The following is a 19880-nucleotide window of genomic DNA, read 5'->3' on the forward strand; positions in this document are numbered from 1 at the left end:
TGCTCTGTCTGTGGAAGACGCTGGTGTGTGTCTGCGTGATACTTTGCACGGACTTCTACAGCATTTATAAGGAGTACCTGTCTGTGTCATTTCCTCCTCCTCCAGGACTGTTACCAACAAGCACTTAGCTTGGGTTCTGACCCTCAGATGTTTACAGAACTGAAACATATTGTTTGACATTGGTCCAAAAGAAAGAATATTTGACATAAGCCAGACTTACAAATAAATGGCTACTTATATGGGCTGAATCCTTGGTATTCTAGAAGGCTCCCTGTCACCCTCAAATTCCTTCTGCACTGGCTCCCTTGTGTTTCAAATACCACCCTGGAAGTTTCATTCCTTTGCTTAAAGCTTACAATGTAAGGAGTTATCAAAGTCTTTCCCGAGCTCAGGCTCTGACAGAGGAAAGGAAGGAGGGAGCAGGGGGTGAATATGGGTGAGGTTGGAAAGGGCATTAGGAGGAAAAGAGGACAGAAAGAGGCCTCGGAGGAGAGAGGCTGTCTCCTCGGTTACCTCGGGTTGGGGTTCAAGAGACATCGATTTTAGAAGCCACCTGCTCGTACCCCTAACGTTCAGGATGGGAACTGATGGGATTAAGAGGGTACAGATATACAGCCCTCAGCACGGACAGAGATGTCTTTCTGCTCCAGGAAAGGGCAGAGAAGTTCAGGCGCCTGATCTGACATGGCTGGAAATACTCACCAGATTCCAGGGCAGAAAAGGAGACAGTGGGTGAGGGGTGGGGCCTGGGGAGCTGGGGGTAGGCTCGGCCCGGGGGCTGTGAAGCCAGGTGGTACTAGCTTAGGGTGTTGGCTGAGGTGGAAGAGCAAGCTGGGCTGCGAGAGGAGAGATGATGAAGTTGGGTGGGAGGTCAAGGCCAGAGCTCCGGTTTTCTGAGGCCAACGGCAGGCAAACCCCGGGATAGAGGCCTTCGCCTTATGGGGACCCACTCCCTCTGTGCCCCCGGCGGCGGGGGCCCTGTAGCCTGCCTCTGACTGGGACCTGGGACACGGGGAGAACTTTCTCAGCCTTGCTTGGTGCCGGGACCGGATACTTGGAGAGCACAAGGCAGGCTCCGCGGAGGTTCACGCCGGCCGAGGGGGCAGACCCCGAGTGCGGGCGTGTGGGTGTGTGCATGAGCGTGGACCCGGAGCGACACACACTCACACACACACACTCACACGCCCGCACCCACGCAGGGCCCTCGGCCGCGCCGCCGGCGCCTCCCCGGACCTTCACCCCAAGGTCCGGTCCTCCCGGGTCCCGCGCCCGGTGCCAAGTCCCTGCGGATGGCTTCCCACTAACGCAGCGGGCAGAATTCGGAGGCCAGGACAAGGAGCGACAGCAGGGTCTCCCCACCACCCCGCTGCGGCTGTCCCCGCACTCCGCCGCCCGCCCAGGGGAAGGGGATGGGGAGAGGGTGCCCGGGGCTCTTACCGCTCCGGCGGCCGAGTGCGCGCGGGAGCGCCCGGCGGGTCCCGCCCCGCCACGTCGGCAAGGCCGGCGGGGACGCGGCCGGAGGGCGGGCCGGGAGGGGGACACGCGGGAGGCCGGCCGAGCTGCCCCGCCCCGCCGCCGGCCCGGGGGGAGCCCCGCCCCGCGTGCGGCCGGCGCTGGAGCCCGAGCGGCGGGGCGAGGATCCTCCCTGGGAAACTTGGCTTTTCCCGCTCTGTGCCCGCGGGGAGAGCCGGAGGGCGCCACCCCGACCTGGGGCAGGCCTCGGGGCTCCCCGCACCCGTTTCCTGCCTTTAAGGGTGCCCGGAAAACCCCGCGGGCAGTTCCCCTGAAAGGCGTCGCTCAAGTTCAGCAAGAGTTTACGATGCCCATGCCCGGATTGTGCGTTCAAGAGCTTTTCCTTACCTTGCCCGAGGGAGTGCAATCTGATTTAAAACCGACCAGCTAAACAAAAACGCTTTCTAGAAGGTCAGTTTGGAAATGTGAATCAAAATCCAAAAGCATTAGCTTTGGCCCAGGAATTCCTCATCCGCAAATTTGTCTTAAGTAAACAGTCAAATGTGCGAATATGTATGTACAAGGGTATTTATTGTTGTTTATGCCCGCAAAAACCCGGACATAATCCGACCCACAATAAAGGATTGGTTAAGTAAATTATAGCAGCCTCAAACAGTCGCGTATGCTGTAGCCATTAAAAATTATTAACTATCCATTTGATCTGTTGACAGGCAAAGAAGGCAGGCCATCGCCAAATTCTAAGTCGATACCGGAGGAAGTTTACAAAAAGCGTATGTAGAGGGCAAATATTTTCTTGTAAATACATCTCTGTGTGTGTGTGTGTGTGTGTGTGTGTGTGTGTGTGTGTGTGTGTGTTTATATATATTAGGGAAAATACAATTTTAAAAACAGTGATTCTTTCCGAGTTCTGCAATTCTGAGCGTTAGCAAATTTTGTTAAAGGTACGACAGGTGTGTTTGGGCGTAGCATGGACACAGGCACCGTGAATGGAACTTCTGCGCCTGCCGCACCTGCCCTCCCTGCTGCGCCGAATGGCCAGAGCTCAATCAGACGTTCCCTTTTAAGGGCTGGTTTCCTTTTCTCCTTTGACCCAAACCACACCTTTCCAATAGAAGACTATCAAGCAAGCAACTCTAGCAACAAGTTTCGGGGCTGACTGCAAATTATGCCCTTTTACTTAACTGCGGCTGCTTCCAAGCCCATCAGGTTTTACTTCAAAAACTGTTACTTTTTGCAACTTAAAAATTCTTTATTCATTTAAAAAATTCCAGAGTCTTTAAATCATATAGAAAATCAGAGAATAATATTTCAAGTACTTATTTGTGTAAGGAAAAAAGTAGAGAAAATTATGACAATAGGTAGATTGAACAACTTTGTGTCACATTTATTTTAGAACTTTCTTTTAAAAGAAAAAAAAATGTTAAAGATACGTCGGAAATCCTTTCCCTTGCAGCTCCGCCTTCCCTGAAGGTGACCCCTGTCCTGAGGTTGCTGTGTATCCTTCCCACCCATATTTCCATACTTTACTGCACATACCTTTATCCATATGATGTAGGAAAGATGTTAGGGTTTGAAGCCGACGTCCAAGAAAGAATTCTGGAGACGTCTTTGGTGCAAAAAGGTAGTTTTATTAAAGAACAGGCACAGGGCCCGTGGGCAGAAAGAGTTGCACTGGGGTCATGAGAAGCGGCCCATTATATACTTTAACGTTGGGAGGGGGTTCGGGTTCTAAGGAATTTTGGAAGCACAGTTTCCAGGACTTTGCAGGGGTTACCTGTTGTTGGGAAAGGGTCATTTATTACTGTCTAATAAAAACCTGAATCACGAGACCCTTCAGATGTATATCGGCGGGTCATATGCTTGGGGGATGATTGCCAACATGCATCTTGTGGGGTAGAGATAAAGGAAATTTCCAAAGGAATTTTTATATGTTAAAGTGGACTCACAGGATCCTGAGGGGTTGGGTAAAACTGCCTTTTGCTCTTAGCAAAGTATTAACATTGAGGCAGTTGAGTCCCTAGAGAAATGTCACTCTGCCTGTTTCAAGGACTTGTCAATGGGCTGTAGACAGTAAGGAAATTTAATAATTTTTCTTCTACTTTTGTTTCCCACATCACATAGCTACTAAATAGAATTCTTTTTTCAATGTTTTAAAATTGTATAAATAACATCCTATACCTTTGTTTACCCAACCTTATATTTTTGAGAATCATTTGTGTTCATACATGTAGATCTAGTACTTTGATTTCAAGGTCTCATAGGATTCCACTGTATGAATATCCATGACTTATCTATTCCCCAATTGATGGACATTTGATGTATTTCATGTTTCACTGTCGCACAAGTGCTGCAATGGCCATCTTTGTGTATGCTTTCTGGTATCTCAGGTGAGAAATGGAATAGCCCACTCATCTTACTAGATATTTGAAATTGTCTGTCCTCCTGTGTGGTTCAGCTGAGATGGGGGAGCTGAAGGGACTCCATAAAAATCTGCTTTTTCTTCTTTTCCCGCTTCTATTCTTGCTAGGACCTGCACCCCCACCTTACATGTGCCTCATGTACAAATAATACATGTCCTCTCGCTGGGGGCAAGGAGTTAATGATTTCTTCAGTCTTCAGCACGATAGATAACATCTCATAAAGGACTGGGTGAGAACGACCAGACAAACTGTATTGTAGACCACTAGCTCTATTCATCTCAATGGCAAGACCCCCGGGCTCCAAGCAACATGGGACTTATAGAGGACACCTGGACCCTTGTCCTTGTTCTGACCAGTTCTCGGGTGCCTGAGCAGACACGTACACTAGACCACAATCCTCAATAAAACTCCAGACCCCGAACCAAAAAAAGTCTCTCTTTCCTTTTCCTTTCTGAGTCTCCCAGATGCTCTATCTGTATCTGCACTCTCTCCCTATCCTTAATAAACTCTGCTCTCACTCCTTCCCGACCCACATGTGATTTCTATCCTGCACATAGCCAAGGACCCTCTTGGCTGGTCCTGTGGGACCCCTTCTGGATTCTTGGTCCCAGCCTGCCTGCATCACAACCATTCATTAAACAAAACTTTTTTTTCTAAAGTTTTTATTTGTTTATTTAAGTAATCTCTACACCCAACATGGGCCTCAAACTCACGACCCTGAGATCAAGAGTCACATGCTCTTCTGACTGAGCCAGACAGGTGCCCAATTAAACAAAACTTTTTTGAGTATCTACTATGTACCTAGATCTGCTTTAGATGCTGGGAATACAGTAAGGGGTAAAGCAAAGTCCTGCTCTCAAAGAACTTGACATTTGTTGAAAGGGAGAGACCCTAACTAGATAATGTATCAGGTGGTGGCGTAAAGCAGGATACAGTGTCCTTAGGTCTAGAGAATGATGGGTGGGAGCCACTGTGATCTGGGAAGGCCATGACAATGAAGTGACATCTCATTGTAGACTTTAAAGAAGGGAGTGAACAGTGGTGATACGTGGGGACATTTCAGGCAGAGAGAACTGCAAGACCAGGGTGGGAATATGCCTGGTGCACTCGCGGAACGGTAAAGTGGCCAGTGTGGCTGGAGTAGAGGGAGGGTGGGCCAGAGTGGAAGGAATGAGGCCATAGAGGTAGCGGACTCTAAGAGATGAGGCAGACTAGGCTGTGCCTTGCAAATCACAGTAGGGATTTTGGCTTGGACTCTGAATGAGAAGAGAATCCCTACAGATTTTGAGTAGGCGTGTGCTGTGATTCTAGTGTCTGATTCTAACTGGGGTGGGAGAGGATGAAGGTGGGTGGGTGGAGGGCGGGGCAGAGGCAGACAGACCAGTTAGGAGGCCACTGCGGTTATCCACGTGAGAGATGACTGTGGATTTGGCCACCATGGGAGTGGTGGAGGGCATGAGAGGTGTTTTTCTTATGGAGATATTTCAAAGAAACACCCAATAGAATTTGGTCAAGGATTGGATATGGTTTGAGGAAAAGAAAGAAGTCACACAGTAGTCCAAGAATTTTGACCTGAATGACTGCAAGAATAGAAGTATCACGGGGCACCTGGGTGGCTCAGTCAGTAAAGCGTCTGACTCTTGCTTTCTGCTCAGGGTCACGAGATTGAGCCCCACAGCAGGCTCTGCACTGAGTGTGGAGTCTACTGGAGATTCTCTCTCCTTCTCCCTCTGCCCCTCCCACTTGTACTCTTTCTCTCTCTCAAAATAAATAAATAAATAGATCTTTTTTTTTTTTTTTTTAAAGTCTCACTTACTGAGATCAGGAAGAATGCAAAAGAGGCAGGTTTGGGGTCTGAGGTCGTGAGGATTCATGCATTTGATTTTCAACAAGAAAAGTTTAGCAAATGTTTAGCAGGCAGTTGAATGTAAGAGTCTGGAGTTCAGGGGAGAAGTCTGGGCTGGAGATAATAACTGGGGAATCAGCAGCAAATCGATAGTTTTGAAGCCATGAACCAGGATGAGAATGCATGGAGTTACAGAAGAGAGGAGGGTCAAGACTGAGTCTTGGCTGTGCCAAGTCAGATAAGGAGGACCCAGAAGGAGACTGGTAAGGAATGTAGTGATTTAGCACGAAGTTGGGAGGAAGGTATGTGGAAATGAGAATGGAGGAAGGGAGTATGGGGTCCCAGAAGCCAAGTAAGAAAACCTTTCAAGATCCTTTAACTGTGTTAAATACTGCTGAGGGTTCTGATCAACACTGAGAATTGACCCTTGGATTTGGCAATGTGAATTATTAACAAGAACCATTTCTCTGGAGTGGTAGAGAAAGAAACCTGATTGGAGTGGGTTTGAGAGAATGGAAGAAGAATATTTAGAGACAGTGAGTAAAGTGACTTTTTCAAGGAGTTCTGGTGTAAAGAGGAACAAAGATGAAGAGATTGGGAGTTCAAATATGAGAGAAGTTGTAGCATTATATGCTAATTAGAATCATACAGTAAAGCAAAAAAAAATGATAATATAGTAGAAGAAAGATCATGGCTAGAGTGAAAGAGTGATTTTCTTGAGTAGACAAGCAGGAATGGAATTCAGTGCTCAACGGGCAGGAGTTGGCTCTTGACAGAGTTCATTCAGGAGATCAGAGGAAAGTACAGGTAGACAGGTACAAGGAGGCTAGTAGAGTTTTGGGGGGAGGATGAGGAAATGCTCTTCTGGTTGCATTTATTTTCTGCATGAAAAATGAAGCATCATCAGCTGAGAGAGGAAGAAAGGAGGTGTTGGAAACATAAGAGAGGGAAGGAGGTATAAAATAGAGCAAACAGGCTAGGGAAGGGGAGTAGAAAGGATAGTGGGATTGCTACTCCCTCTTGAGGTTGGGACCCAGTCATGAATTTTGAGTAAAACAAGTCAGCATGGATGTGTATTTTCTCCAATTGCAACCAGCTGTTCAAGCTCCGTGTGGTCAGTCCGGTGATGAGTTGAATTTAACCTGGGTAGAGGAGAGAGGAGGAAGGGAGTTGAGGGTGAATGCAGAGGGATGATTAAAAGGCTGGATCATGACCTTTCAGTCCAGTGCAGTGGGGCCAAGGAATTATTGGCAGTAGAGGGAAAGAGTTGGGGGTGGTAGCTGGAGAGTGGGATGCTGGCGGTTGAGATTACGGAGAGGGAACGGCCATTGGTAATAATAATATCTAGGGTATCATGAGGAAATGCCTGGCTGGGGTACGTCACAGTATACGATCACTAGAGGAGAGAATATCCAAGAACTAAGAAGCTGGGGGAATGAAAGAATCTCCACATAGCTACTGAAATCACTAGAATTATGGCAGGGGCGGTGTTGCACTGGGACTCTGAGCGGTGCTGAAATGCTCAGTGAATGAGGGAGTGATGGACCTCTGTGGATGACTGCACACAGGAGGGGTAGGTTTCAAGGGTTGGAGGGAGAAAGATGATCTGGAAGTGGCGGTAAGAGGGTGGCTACATCGCCTCCAGGCCCTGAGGTGTGAGGGGTGCAGTTGAGGACAATATGGACCACCAGAGGGGGTGTGTTCAGCATGGCCTTTAGATCTCAGAGTGCCCTGGTCCTTTGCAACTAGATCGCCTAAGAGCTTTTATTTTTATTTTATTTTATTTTATATTATATTTTATTTTATTTTATCGAGCTTTTACAATAATACAGATGCCTGTTGCCATCCGAGACCATTTAAGTCTCTGAACACGTGTGAGAGCTCCTGTTTCCTCACATTCTGACCAACATTAAGTATTACCAGATGTTTTAATATTTGTCCATCCCAGGTGTGTACAATGGTGCCTCCTGGTTGTCTTAATTTGTATTTTCCCATATTCTAATGAGGATGCATTCCTTACATGTTTGATCTACTTACTTTCCTGTTGTCCATCTGTTTATATCCTTTGCTAGTTTCGCCCCCATTGGGTTTGTTAGTCATTTTCCTATTGGTTTGTAGGAACTTGTTATATATTTTGGATATTAATCCTTTTGTGGTTATATGTGTTGCAAATATCATTTCCCTGCATGTGGCTTGCCTTTTTTCTTTTTATTAAGCAGATTTGGATTTTAATATCAATATTTAAGTTACCAATTTTATTTCTAGTGGTTTGTACATTTTATGATATAATTTTCATATAGGCTGTTTTAAAGCTGTTGGTAGACGCAAGTCTTCATTGATTGATTTTCCAGGAAAAGAGAAAGGCAGTTTTTTAAAAAGTAAATATCAAAATGTTTTGCTCTGTCTGTATTGGGGTAGTGTATTTGCCATTCTTAGACTGTTATTTTACCCATTTTACTATGACACTGTTTTTTTTTTTTTTAAAGATTTATTTATCTATTTGAGAGAGAGAGAGAGCAGGGGGAGGAGCAGAGGGAGAGGGACAAGCAGACTCTGTGCTGAGCATAGAGCCTGACTCAGGGTTTGATCCCACAACTCCGAGATCATGACCTGAGCTGAAATCAAGAGTTGGACGCTTAACCGACTGAGCCATCCAGGCACCCTGACGTTGTTCTATTTTTTAAAATAAAGCTAATGCATGTACCTAGTAAAAAAATTTAAAAAGGACAAAAAAGCATAAAATGGTGAATAAAAATCTCTCTTTCCTTTGGTTCTTCTGCTCAAAGGTAACAGTTTCTTAAGATTTTTATGCATGTACCAGCATATGTATGTAGACGGTGTCAGTGTCCTGTGGCTGTCATAACAAATTCCCATAAACTGCGCGGCTTAAAACAACAGAGAGATTCATTCTCTCCCAGTTCTGGAGGCCAGAAGTCCAAAATCAAGGTGTGGGCAGGGCTGTTGGCTTGTGACGGTCCCAGGCATTCCTTGGCTTGTGGCTGCAAAGCTCCAGTCTCTGCCCACCTTCTCCCCTCTCTCTGTCTCTCCTCTGTGGGTCTTGTAAGGACACGTGGTATCTTCCAAGGCACCTGGCTTGGTGCTGAAGCATACAGATACTGGGGCTGGATTTCATCTGGGTTTGGACCCCCGGTCCCAGTATGCGCAACCAGGGACAGTTACTTGATGGCTTCTCCCCCAGTTTAAGTGGGGCTAGAGATAGGACTTATCTCGTAGCCCCTTGATGAGGGTTAAGTGAGTTAATATTTGTGAAGTGCCAGAAGATTATCTAAGTGAATATCTGAAATGCTCAGTGAATGAGGGAGTGATGGACCTCTGTGGATGACTGCACACAGGAGGGATAGGTTTCAAGCCCTGTACAGCCCAGATTGTACACACATATCAACGCTCTCCTTGATTTTCTTCACTGAAAGTATATCCTGGTCTTTCCATCTCAACGTGTACAAATGTAAGGCTTGTATAGAATTGCAAAGCTTCTTACTAGAAGAACTTCTCTTCTGTGTCAAGCACGATTCCAGCCACTTTATATTCATTTTCTTCCCTAAAAATCGCAACTACTCCCATTTGGAGTAAATACATGGAGACCCTCTGAGGTTAAGCAGCTTGCCCAAGACGTACTTGGTATTGGGAGTTCAGCCCAATACTGTCTGTTCCACCGCCATCCGGTCTTCTATACAAGCTGACTTCTGTGGCTTTATAGTCGCCTTAGAGACACTTCTCCGAATTCTAACAGCCTCAACAGGAATAGTCTCCTTGTTCCCGAAAACCGACATTGTGAAATGTCCTCATGAGCATCTGTTCAATCATTGAGCGATGTGACCAAATCTGCAGCGATGGGTCTATGTGTGCGCATGAATGTCATGTATGTAAACGTGTGTGTGTTTTCTTAAAGACTTCAGCCCAGTGTTGCTTAAAATTCCCTTAAAACCCCAGATGGTCCCTTTCTCCTCTGCCTGTTTCACAAAGCGGGTCTCCCAGTGTCAGCAATACCTGCTGCTCCCTAGCTGTTTCCTTTTGCTGGCCCCTCAGAGACCCATCGCTCCTTGCTGGCCCTCCCCGGGCCTGAGAAGACTTCCTGTTAAGGCTGATGAGTAAGAATGAATAGTAAGAAACCAGCCTTTCCCTTCCTCCCGAAAGCAGAAGTGACTCTTACCCAAACGTCTCACTTTGTTATGGGCCGAATTGTAGGGTCTCAACTTGTTTTTCGTAAAGATGAGGTAATGCTGGACAATGGGATCGATTATAGAATAATTATTTAACTCATATGTTCAGTTCTTTACAGGATCTTTATTAAGTAGAAAGTCTTGGAAATTAGATATCCTGGCTGCCTGAAGCGTCTGGTTAACCAGACACCTTCTTTTTGTATGAGCCTTTGTTGATTGTTCTAAAATTATTCTAAATGGCCTCTAGAAAATGGATTTTTATTTAGTCCTGCAGCATCTCAGTGTTATTTGTTATTCTAGAATTAAGAATTAGTGCATCGGGGCACCTGCGTGGCTCAGTCATTGGGCGTCTGCCTTCGGCTCAGGGCGTGATCCCGGCGTTATGGGATCGAGCCCCACATCAGGCTCCTCCACTGGGAGCCTGCTTCTTCCTCTCCTACTCCCCCTGCTTGTGTTCCCTCTCTCTCTGGCTGTGTCTGTCAAATAAATAAATAAAATCTTAAAAAAAAAAAAAAGAATTAGTGCATCTATTGGCCCTTATTAGCTGCGTGACTTTGGGCAAATTCTCCAGCCTTTAAGGCTTAGTTTCCTCATCTACAAAATGGGCACAATCATAATATCTACCTCGAGGGATCGTTACTACATCACATGTGATAATGGAATAGAAAGCCAATAACACAGTATGTAGCACACCATGAAAGCCCAATAAATGTGTTTAGTAGTGAAAAAAAAGAATTAATGCATCTAATAATACCAAATGTTGGTCAGAATGTGGGGAAACAGGATGCAATATCCCCCAGGTGTGGCTATATACTTATGTATCAACTACTAAACTTTCTTTGAAAGCTGATTTTTCAAAAAACGAATCTTGGACCTAAGCTTATTTTACTTTATGTATTTAATTAAAAAAAAAAGATTTTATTTATTTATTTGACAGAGAGAGAGACAGCCAGCGAGAGAGGGAACACAAGCAGGGGGAGTGGGAGAGGAAGAAGCAGGCTCCGAAGTGGAGGAGCCCATGTGGGGCTCGATCCCACAACGCCAGGATCACGCCCTGAGCTGAAGGCAGATGCTTAACGACTGAACCACCCAGGCGCCCCTTTAAAGGACCTCATCCAACTAAAGCAATGCTCCAAAATTGCTTGGAAATGGTGGCTGCGATCATTTTGGAAACGTTAAGTACACTGATCATAGAAAACAGGCCATGTTCAATAACTCTACTCTGGTGACAATTCAACATTCTGGCTGCAAACTCTTACACATAAATCTTACCTTAGAAAAAACCATTTTCCTTCACACTGAAATTGTCCTACAGTGTGTGCTCATACGAATTTAAAAATTGGATTACTGTTTGAGTCCAGAGCCCAGAAAAATCTTGCTGCCCCACATGCTTTTCACGTGATCTTTGAAAAAGAAATCCCTGCCTCGGTGTAATTCCAGGAAGACTCAACAGATGGCACAAAATCGTTTCTGAGGCACCGCTTTCCTCATACCAAGGACCTGCATTTTGTCAAGCTCTTGCTTTCCCCTGCGTTTTGAAGTTACTTTCTCTTCTCGGGGGAAAGAAACACCTTGGTAAGTAAGCAGGCTTTTGTGGCTTGTTCAAATTATGGCATAAATATACCTCAAGTGTGCGAGAAAATGCCAACGATGACACAGGAGACAGGTAACGCTTTGACAAATTTGCCAGATGATTTCAAGTGTCCTTTGAAAAATGTTGTGGATGTCCTTTCAATTTCCAAGAACGATCGAAAGAAGGGTGTCTTCCGGGCCGTCTTGAAAAGACGTAACTAGCACTTGCAGCCATAATGCAGGGAAAACGCTGATGTTATTTCTTCTGTTTCCGTCTACACTTGTCACCTCTCTCTAGCTGCTCGCTTCCAGGAACGTTCACAGGAGTTTCTGCCACTGGGGCGGCACACAGCCCAAGTTCTGTGTTTCTATAGTGGACAGAGCGTTTGATCTCCCCCATCACCTGGTGCTGTCCTTGTTCCTTTGTATCTGTCACTCCTGTAGGAGCCCTTTGAAAGCAGGGATTATTTTGTCAGCGCTCTTGGTATTTCTACCCCCAGCTCCTGCCCTCCGGCATAGTGCGCCCTGAAGAAACATTTATTAAATGGAGGAAGTGCCAGGGATGGGTCTAGCACTGCCTTCCTCCAGGTCTCTTACTTACGCTTTGGCAAATAGAGCAATGCCTTTCTTTCTTTTTTCTTTCTTTCTTTTTCTCTTTCTTTCTTTCTTTCTTTCTTTCTTTCTTTCTCTTTCTTTCTTGACTTCACGATGGACTCACATGTATCTCAATGTTTTGCTCATCGTTGTCTTTTTCATAGTTTTAATTTTCATAGATTCTTATCCACCAGAGTTTCCACCCCCCCCCCCGAAACAGAGCTTTTTCCATCTTTTTTTTTTGCCCTCTTTTTATTGGATGCATTAAAGAAAAAAGAAAAAGACTTTTACATTTGGTCTCTTTTTACTTGCTTTTAAAACAAATTACAAACACTCTGACCCTCTGCTCCCTCTTTTCCCTCTCCTTTATTTTGCTTAAATAGAAAAGCTCCTGGCTGGCTTGTTAAGGGTATACACTAGAAGCTGCTTGAAGATATAAATGCCCTTGGAGGAATATTTGTGTGCGTAGGGGGAAGGATGTTCTCAGGGCAGCTGGTCAGCTTTCCTACATGGTGGCTGAATTTCAGTCCCCTGAATATAGACACCATGGAGGGACCTCTCCGTGGGTCCTTATCCACGAATGTCAGTGATCTACTATCGTGTAGAAGTTCTCTGATACATCAATATTCCAAATAAGATAAGCATGTTTCTTTAAATATAAAATATTTTTATGTTATCTTTATTTTGAGACAAATCTTTTGTGTTAAAAAAAATGTTCAAAATTAGAAATTTTCAACTATATGCAAAAGTTCATAAGAAAGAAAATGAAATGTACCTGTGATTCAGAGATCACCACTATTAGCATTTGGTATATTTCTTCCTATTCTCTTTTGCCTGAGGCTTTGTGTATTTTGTCAGGTTTTAATATTTTACAAAAATCGAGTCCTACTACATACACAATTTTGTATTCTTTTATTCATTATATTATTTGTAGCCTATATTTAATATACATTTAAATTATATTTACATAACATATTACTTCAAAAGTACAATATTTGAGGCTGCATGCTATTCCGTGTTAGGTATACAACAACTGATTAAACTGTTTTCTACACTAGACATTATCATTTTTTTTTCAATTTTTCCTCATGTCACAAGCATTTTCATAGTAATGTTTTATGTGTATTTCTGATAATTCCTTTAAGAGAAAAATCTGAGAAGTGGAATTGCTAAAATAAGGGTAAGCATGTTTCTAAGGAATTTATGTATGTGACCAAATTGCCCTTCAGAAAGTATGTACTAATTTTTCATTTCTGCCGGCAGTAAACAAGAGTTCTTATTTTAGTCACACCTGCCAATATTGGTTAATATATATATGTATACATAATATATATACATATGTATATACATATACATATATATATATTTTTAAAAATTTTATTTATTTGAGAGTGCACGTGCGTGCGAGAGAAAGTGAGAGAGCACAAGCAGGGGGAGTGGGAGAAGCAGGCTTCCTGCTCAGCGGGGAGCCTGTTGCGGGACTCAATCCCAGGACCCTGGGATTGTGACCCAAGTCGAAGGCAGAAGCCCAACCGACTGACCCACCCAGGTGCCCCTGGCTATTATATTTTTTAATTCTTCCAGTTTGGTAGGTAAAATAATCATACTTTTTTTTTTTTTATCTTTAAGAAACAAAAATTCCCATTTGATTCCCTTTATCTTTTTATGCTTAAAAAATCTTAAATTATAGACATCCTAACATTCCCTCTGTAAATGCTTCATTCTATATCTCTAAAAGAAGTACATTTTCCTACATGGCCAAAGCACATTATCAAAAATTAACATTTATTATTTTTTAATAGAATCTAATGCTGGGTCCATCTTAAAATCCCTCCTCCTTTTGTTATTCAAGTAACTTCTTTGCCTGGGTCTGCCTAAACTGAGATCTAGAACATGATTCATCTAGATGTTATGTCCTGTTTTGTTTTAATATGCATTTTTAAAAAATTCAAAATGGTTGACAGGCAATGTTACATTGGTTTTAATACATTAGTATCAGTTCACAACATAGTGATTCAACAAGTCTAAATGTTATGCTATGGTTACCACAAGTGTGGTTACCATCTGTCACCATATGATACTATGACAATGACATCTACTATATTTCCTATGATGTACTTTTTTTCACCTTGAAGTTTTCATTCCATAGCTGGAAGCCCATACCTCTCACTCCCCTTCACCCATTTTGCCCATCTTCCCACCCCACTCCCCTCTGGCAACCACCAATTTGTTCTCTGTATTTATGGGTCTGTTTTCTACTCTTTGTTTATTCGTTTGTTTTGTTTTTTAGGTTCCGTATGTAAGTGAAATCATACGGTATTTGTCTTTCTCTGTCTGACTTACTTCACTTAACATTATAAGTCCATTCACATTGTTGCAAATGACAAGTAATAATTATGGTTGAGGAATATTCTATTGTATAAATATTGTATAACTATCTTCTTTGTCCATTCATCTATGGATGGACACTTGAGTTGCTTCTATATCCTGGCTTTTGTAAATAATGCTGCAGTGAACCTAGGGAGCATTTTTATTTTTTGTGAGGTTGGACATAATTCGTATTGTTAACTATTGATTTTTAATTTTTTGGTATATTTTCTGAGCAAATAATGTGCTCTTCTTTTTTATTTTTTCTTATTTTTAATTAATTAATTTAGAGAGAGAGTGAGTGTGGGGGGGGGCAGGGGGCAGAGGGAGAGAGAGAGAGAATCTTATGCAGGCTTCACACCCAGTGTAGAGCCTCCTGGGGAGCTCTATCTCATGACCCTGAGATCAGGACCTGGCCGAAATCAAGTCAGACACTTAACCAACTGAGCCACCCAGACACTCCAGTAATGTGCTCTTCTTAATTTGAATGTTGAAAAATTGAAGAATACAGGTAACAGCTAAGAGGAAAATAAAACTCCCTCATAATCTTACCATGTAGAGATAATTACTCAGTATCTTGATATGTATCTTAATTTTCCCACATGTATCTATACATATTTATTGCTGTACATTTTAAAAATAGACTTTTTGTCACTTATAGATGGTGTGCAATTTCCCATGAAATTAGGTTTTTATTATTTTTGAAGGCCACATAGTAATATTTAATTATATGGAGATAACCATAATTTACTTGACAACTCACTATTTTTAGATGATTAGATTTCCTTTTCAGAAAATAATTTATTTTGTACTGGCCACTTCAGCATATTCTTTTACTTGTTCTAACAGTTTTTCCATTACTTCTCTGGGGTTTTTCACACTAACAATCATATATCTAAAAATAGTGATCATTTTATTTTCTACATTCCAATATTTCTCTCTCATTCCTCCTCTCCCCTCACCTTAATTATAATGGTTGGAACTTCTAGAACACTGTTAAATAACAGTGGGCATTCTTGACTTTGAATTTAACAGAAATGCCTTGGGAGTGGGATATTTTTAAGTTAGATACTTAATATATTTTTCATCAAGTCAAAGTATCTTTTCAATATCTACTTTAATTAAAGTTGTATTTTTAGTCAAAGGTGAATGCTGAATTTAACAAGTCAATTGTTAACATCTGTAGAGATGCTCATCTGTTTCTCTCCTTTTATCTACTGGTGTATTATCATCATAGATTTGCTAATAATAATAAACAATTCTTACAATATTAGATTCTAATCCTAATTAATCATTACATGCTATTCCTTCAGTAAGAGCTTCTGCCCACCACCAAATGATTGGAATTTATCTCTTTTATTTGTATTTTCTAGTAATTACTCTTAATTTTATAATATACATACCTAGACTTGTAGTTTTCTAGCAACATCTTGAATTAACTGTATCTATCTATAGATTCTCCTTAATCAGGCAAGGATCATAGCATGCTTTTAGTTCACTCTCTCCCTCGCCCCCTCTGTCTACTAACTCCCTTGTAATTGTTGGCAATTTTAGTTTCATATTGTTTTTAAAATTTTTGTCATCAGTACTTATTGGAATTTAGCACTAAATTTTCCTACCTTCTTTGCAAAGTATTCCTTCTTGCATCCACTTCATTCCTTTTTTTGTGGGGGAGTCAGTTTATTTTTCAGAGGACAGTCTGTCCTCTGGTAATTCAGATGGTGGATCTATCTTCCAAGTCTTTTAGTATTTCTTTCATATATATCATCATTTTGGCCTCTTGTGCTGTGTTTTGGGAAAATTCCTCTTCTTGGTCTTCCATCTCACAAATTCTCACATCAGCATTTGCCACTCTGCAATTCAACTCATACAATGAGTTTTCCATTTCAGTTATTACGTTTTTAATTTCCATGATCCTATTCCATTCTTTTTTAGAATTCTTATCTCTCTCTGAGGATATCTATCTATTATCAATGGCTATTCTGCTCTTTTATCTCTGTTTCCTTGGGCGTTAACTTCTCTTATATCTTCAGTTTGGTTCCCTTCTATCGTGGTGTTTGTTTTGTAAGTGTCATACTTTTTGATTGTGCAACCCAAATTATGGTTGAAACTCCATGTCAAACTGCTTATTGATCTGTTTTCACAGCCTATTTGGCAGAAGGGTGGATGAAACTGTATGAATTTTATATTGCTGCTATGAAACTGTCTATATGAATTTTATATTGCTGCTATGACAAATTACCACGAACTCAGTGGCTTAAAAAACATATCTATTGGGGCACCTGGCTGGCACAGCGGTTAAGCGTCTGCCTTCGGCTCAGGGCGTGATCCTGGCGTTATAGGATCGAGCCCCACATCAGGCTCTTCCGCTATGAGCCTGCTTCTTCCTCTCCCACTCCCTCTGCTTGTGTTCCCTCTCTCGCTGGCTGTCTCTATCTCTGTCGAATAAATAAATAAAATCTTTAAAAAACAAAAAAAAAAAACCAAAAAAACATATCTATTATCTCACAGTTATGTAAGTTAGTTAGTACTCCACCATAGGTCTTGTTGGGCTTATATAAAGGTGTTGGCAAGGCTGCATTCCTTCTGGAGGCTCTAGGGGAGAATCCATTTACTTGTCTTTTTGAGTTTCTGAAGGCTACCTGCATTTCTTGGCTCATGGCCCCTACCTCATGGCAACTCAAGTCCTTTTTACATCACATCACATCACATCACATCACATCACTCTGACCTCCCCCCTTCTGCCTCCCTCTTCTGTTTTTAAGGACCCTTGTAATGACATTGGTTCTACTTGAATAATCCAGGATAACCCTCTTATTTTAAGGTCTGTGAATTAGCAAATTTAATTCCATCTTCAACTTGAATTCCCTTTTTCCATGTAATAGCATATTCACAAGTTCTGAGATTAGGAGGTAGACATCTTTCAGAAGCTAGTACTCTATTGCAGTCCAATCTGCTTGTGATTTACAGAGACTTCTCTTGGTTTCAGTTCCCCTAAAGACTTCTCTTCCTGACTTTAAGTGTGTGTGTGTGTGTGTGTGTGTGTGTGTGTGTATTTTTTTCCCTATCATTTAGGGGATTTAGGGCAAGAGGAGGCATCTAGAGTATGTGCACACCACATTATTGACTCTCATAGTTTTTAATGTTTGTCACTGAAAACGTGATTTTCTTGATCCAGAAAATGTTTAGAACATTTTAAAAAGTGGTTTAAAAAGTTCATTTTGTAGTCTGAAAAATGACTTTACAAATTTCTGCTTTGGGATATTTATTTAAAAATGTATTTGACTGAATAATCAATATTACCAAATGCTCCATGAAACCTGGGGACTTAGATACACAATATTCTTTTTTTTTATAGGTTCAAAGACTATTAAATCCTTTATTATTTTATTTAGATCCTCATATGCTTATCTTATGCTGCTCGATCTAATGTGACCCAGAGAAATGCACTACATGTCTTCACTATCAATATCTCCTTACGTTTTGAGCATTTTTACTTTGTAAATTTTGATGCAGTTATTCAGTGTGTCTTTATCTCTATATTTTCATTGTGAGCTGTTTGTACCAGTATATACCATACTGTACCAGTATGAAGTAGTAGCCTCTCTTATCCTCACTGCCCAATTCTCTGATACTTTGACCTAATGGAGTATTACATATACAAACTGCAATTCCTAATGAATACAGCCCCCTAGTGTTCTTAGCTTTGCCCTTTTACAAGTATTGTTGTATGGCTTACACATCTCAGAATACAATATGCACTCACCTTCAAGTCCCTCCCTACCTCTTGTTAAGTTCTTTTATCCCCCTAGATTTATTGAGATATAATGAACATATAACACTGTGTAAATTTAAGATCTACAACGTGATAATTTTATATATATATGGCAAAATGGTTACCACAAAAAGGTTAACACATCTGTCACCTCACATAGTGACCTTTTATTTTTGATTGTGAGAATCTGCTCTCTTAGCAACTCTTAAGTATATAATACACTACTGTTAATTATAGGCATCAGGCTGCACATTAGATCCCCAGAACCCATTCATCTTTTATCTGGAAGTTTGTACCCTTTGACCGACATCTCATTTTCTCTGTCTCTAAGCCCTTGGCAACCCCCTTTCTACTCTCTGTTTCTATCAGTTTGGCTTTTTTAGATTCTCATATAAGTGAGATCATACAGGGTTTTTTTTTCTTAGTCTGACTTTATTTCACTTAGCATAATGCCCTCAACTTCCATCCATGTTGTCACAAATGGCAGGCTTTCCTTCTTTTTATGCCTAAATAATATCCCATTATATCTATCTATTTATCTATCTATCTCACATTTTCTTTACCTATTCATCTGTCATTGGACACCTATGTTGTTTCCATGTCTTGGCTATTGTGAATAATGCTGCAACGAATATGGTGATGCATGATTTTTTAAGACCGTGATTTCATTGCCTTTGGATATATGCCCAGAAGTGGGATTGCTGGATCATATGCTAATTCTATTTTTAATATTTTGAGGAAACTACTGTTTTCCACGATGGCTGTACCAATTTACCTTCCCACCAATGGTGCACAAGGGTTTCCTTTTCTCTACATCCTTGTCAACACAGGTTATCTTTTGTCTTTTTGATATCCATTCTAACAAGTGTGAGCTGATAGCTCATTGTGGTTTTGATTTGCATTTCCCTGATGATCAGTGATGTTGAGCATCTTCTGATGTACTAGTTGGATATTTGTATGTCTTCCTTGGAAAAATGTCTATTCAGGTCTTCTGTCCATTTTTAAATCAAATTATTTTTAAAAATATATTGTTATTATTATTCCCTATTGAATTGTCTGAGTTCCTTATATATTTTGGATCTTAATCCCTTATCAGATAATATGATTTATAAATATTTTCTTCAATTTTGTAGGTTGAGTTTGCATTTTGCTGCTTTTTTCTTTTGTTGTACAGATGCTTTTTAGTTTGATGTAGCTTCATTTGTTTATTTTTATTTTTGTTGCCTATGTTTTTCGTGTCAGATCCAAAAAATTATTGCCAAGACCGATGTCAGGGAGCTTTCCCCCTATATATTCTTCAGGAACTTTATGATTTCAGGTCTTATAGTTAAATTTTTAATCATTTGGAGTAAGTTTTTTTGTAAGTGGGGTAAGATAGGGGTCCAGTTCTTTTACATGTGCATATCCAGTTTTCCCAACACCATTCACTGAAGATAATACATTTTCCTTATCAAGTATTTTTGACTCCCTTGTCAAATGTTAGTTGACTGTATATGCATGGGTTTATTTCTGGGCTCTTGATTCTGTTCCACTGGTCTATATGTCTGTTTTTATGCCAATACCATACTGTTTTGATTATTACAGCTTTGTAGTATAGTTTGAAATCAGGAAGTGTGATGCCTCTAACACAGTTCTGCCTTAGGATTGCTTTG

At 41.5% G+C, this 19880-nt stretch overlaps 2 protein-coding genes across 7 annotated transcripts in view; one reads left to right on the plus strand and one right to left on the minus strand.

Annotated features, from left to right (window-relative positions):
- Positions 1–1539, minus strand: part of FAM114A1 (family with sequence similarity 114 member A1) — a 67783-nt gene extending 66244 nt beyond the window's left edge. For both annotated transcript variants that reach the window (XM_087864210.1, XM_045816364.2), the window contains exon 1: positions 1438–1539. The gene's annotated coding sequence lies outside the window, so the exon portion shown is untranslated. The remainder of the gene's footprint in view (positions 1–1437) is intronic.
- Positions 1540–1581: 42 nt separating this feature from the next.
- The window catches only part of TLR6 (toll like receptor 6), a 28770-nt gene continuing 10471 nt past the window's right edge, over positions 1582–19880 (plus strand). For 4 of the 5 annotated variants that reach the window (XM_045816371.2, XM_045816374.2, XM_045816372.2 and 1 more), the window contains exons 1-3: positions 1589–1923; positions 2184–2243; positions 11361–11495. The gene's annotated coding sequence lies outside the window, so the exon portion shown is untranslated. Of the gene's footprint in view, positions 1924–2183; positions 2244–4000; positions 4682–11360; positions 11496–19880 lie in introns of those variants that run through there. The other variant, XR_015725525.1, reaches the window with a different exon arrangement.

Source organism: Ursus americanus, chromosome 8 (assembly GCF_024610735.1).
Source record: "Ursus americanus isolate L20-20 chromosome 8, mUrsAme1.1.p, whole genome shotgun sequence".
NCBI lineage: Eukaryota > Metazoa > Chordata > Mammalia > Carnivora > Ursidae > Ursus > Ursus americanus.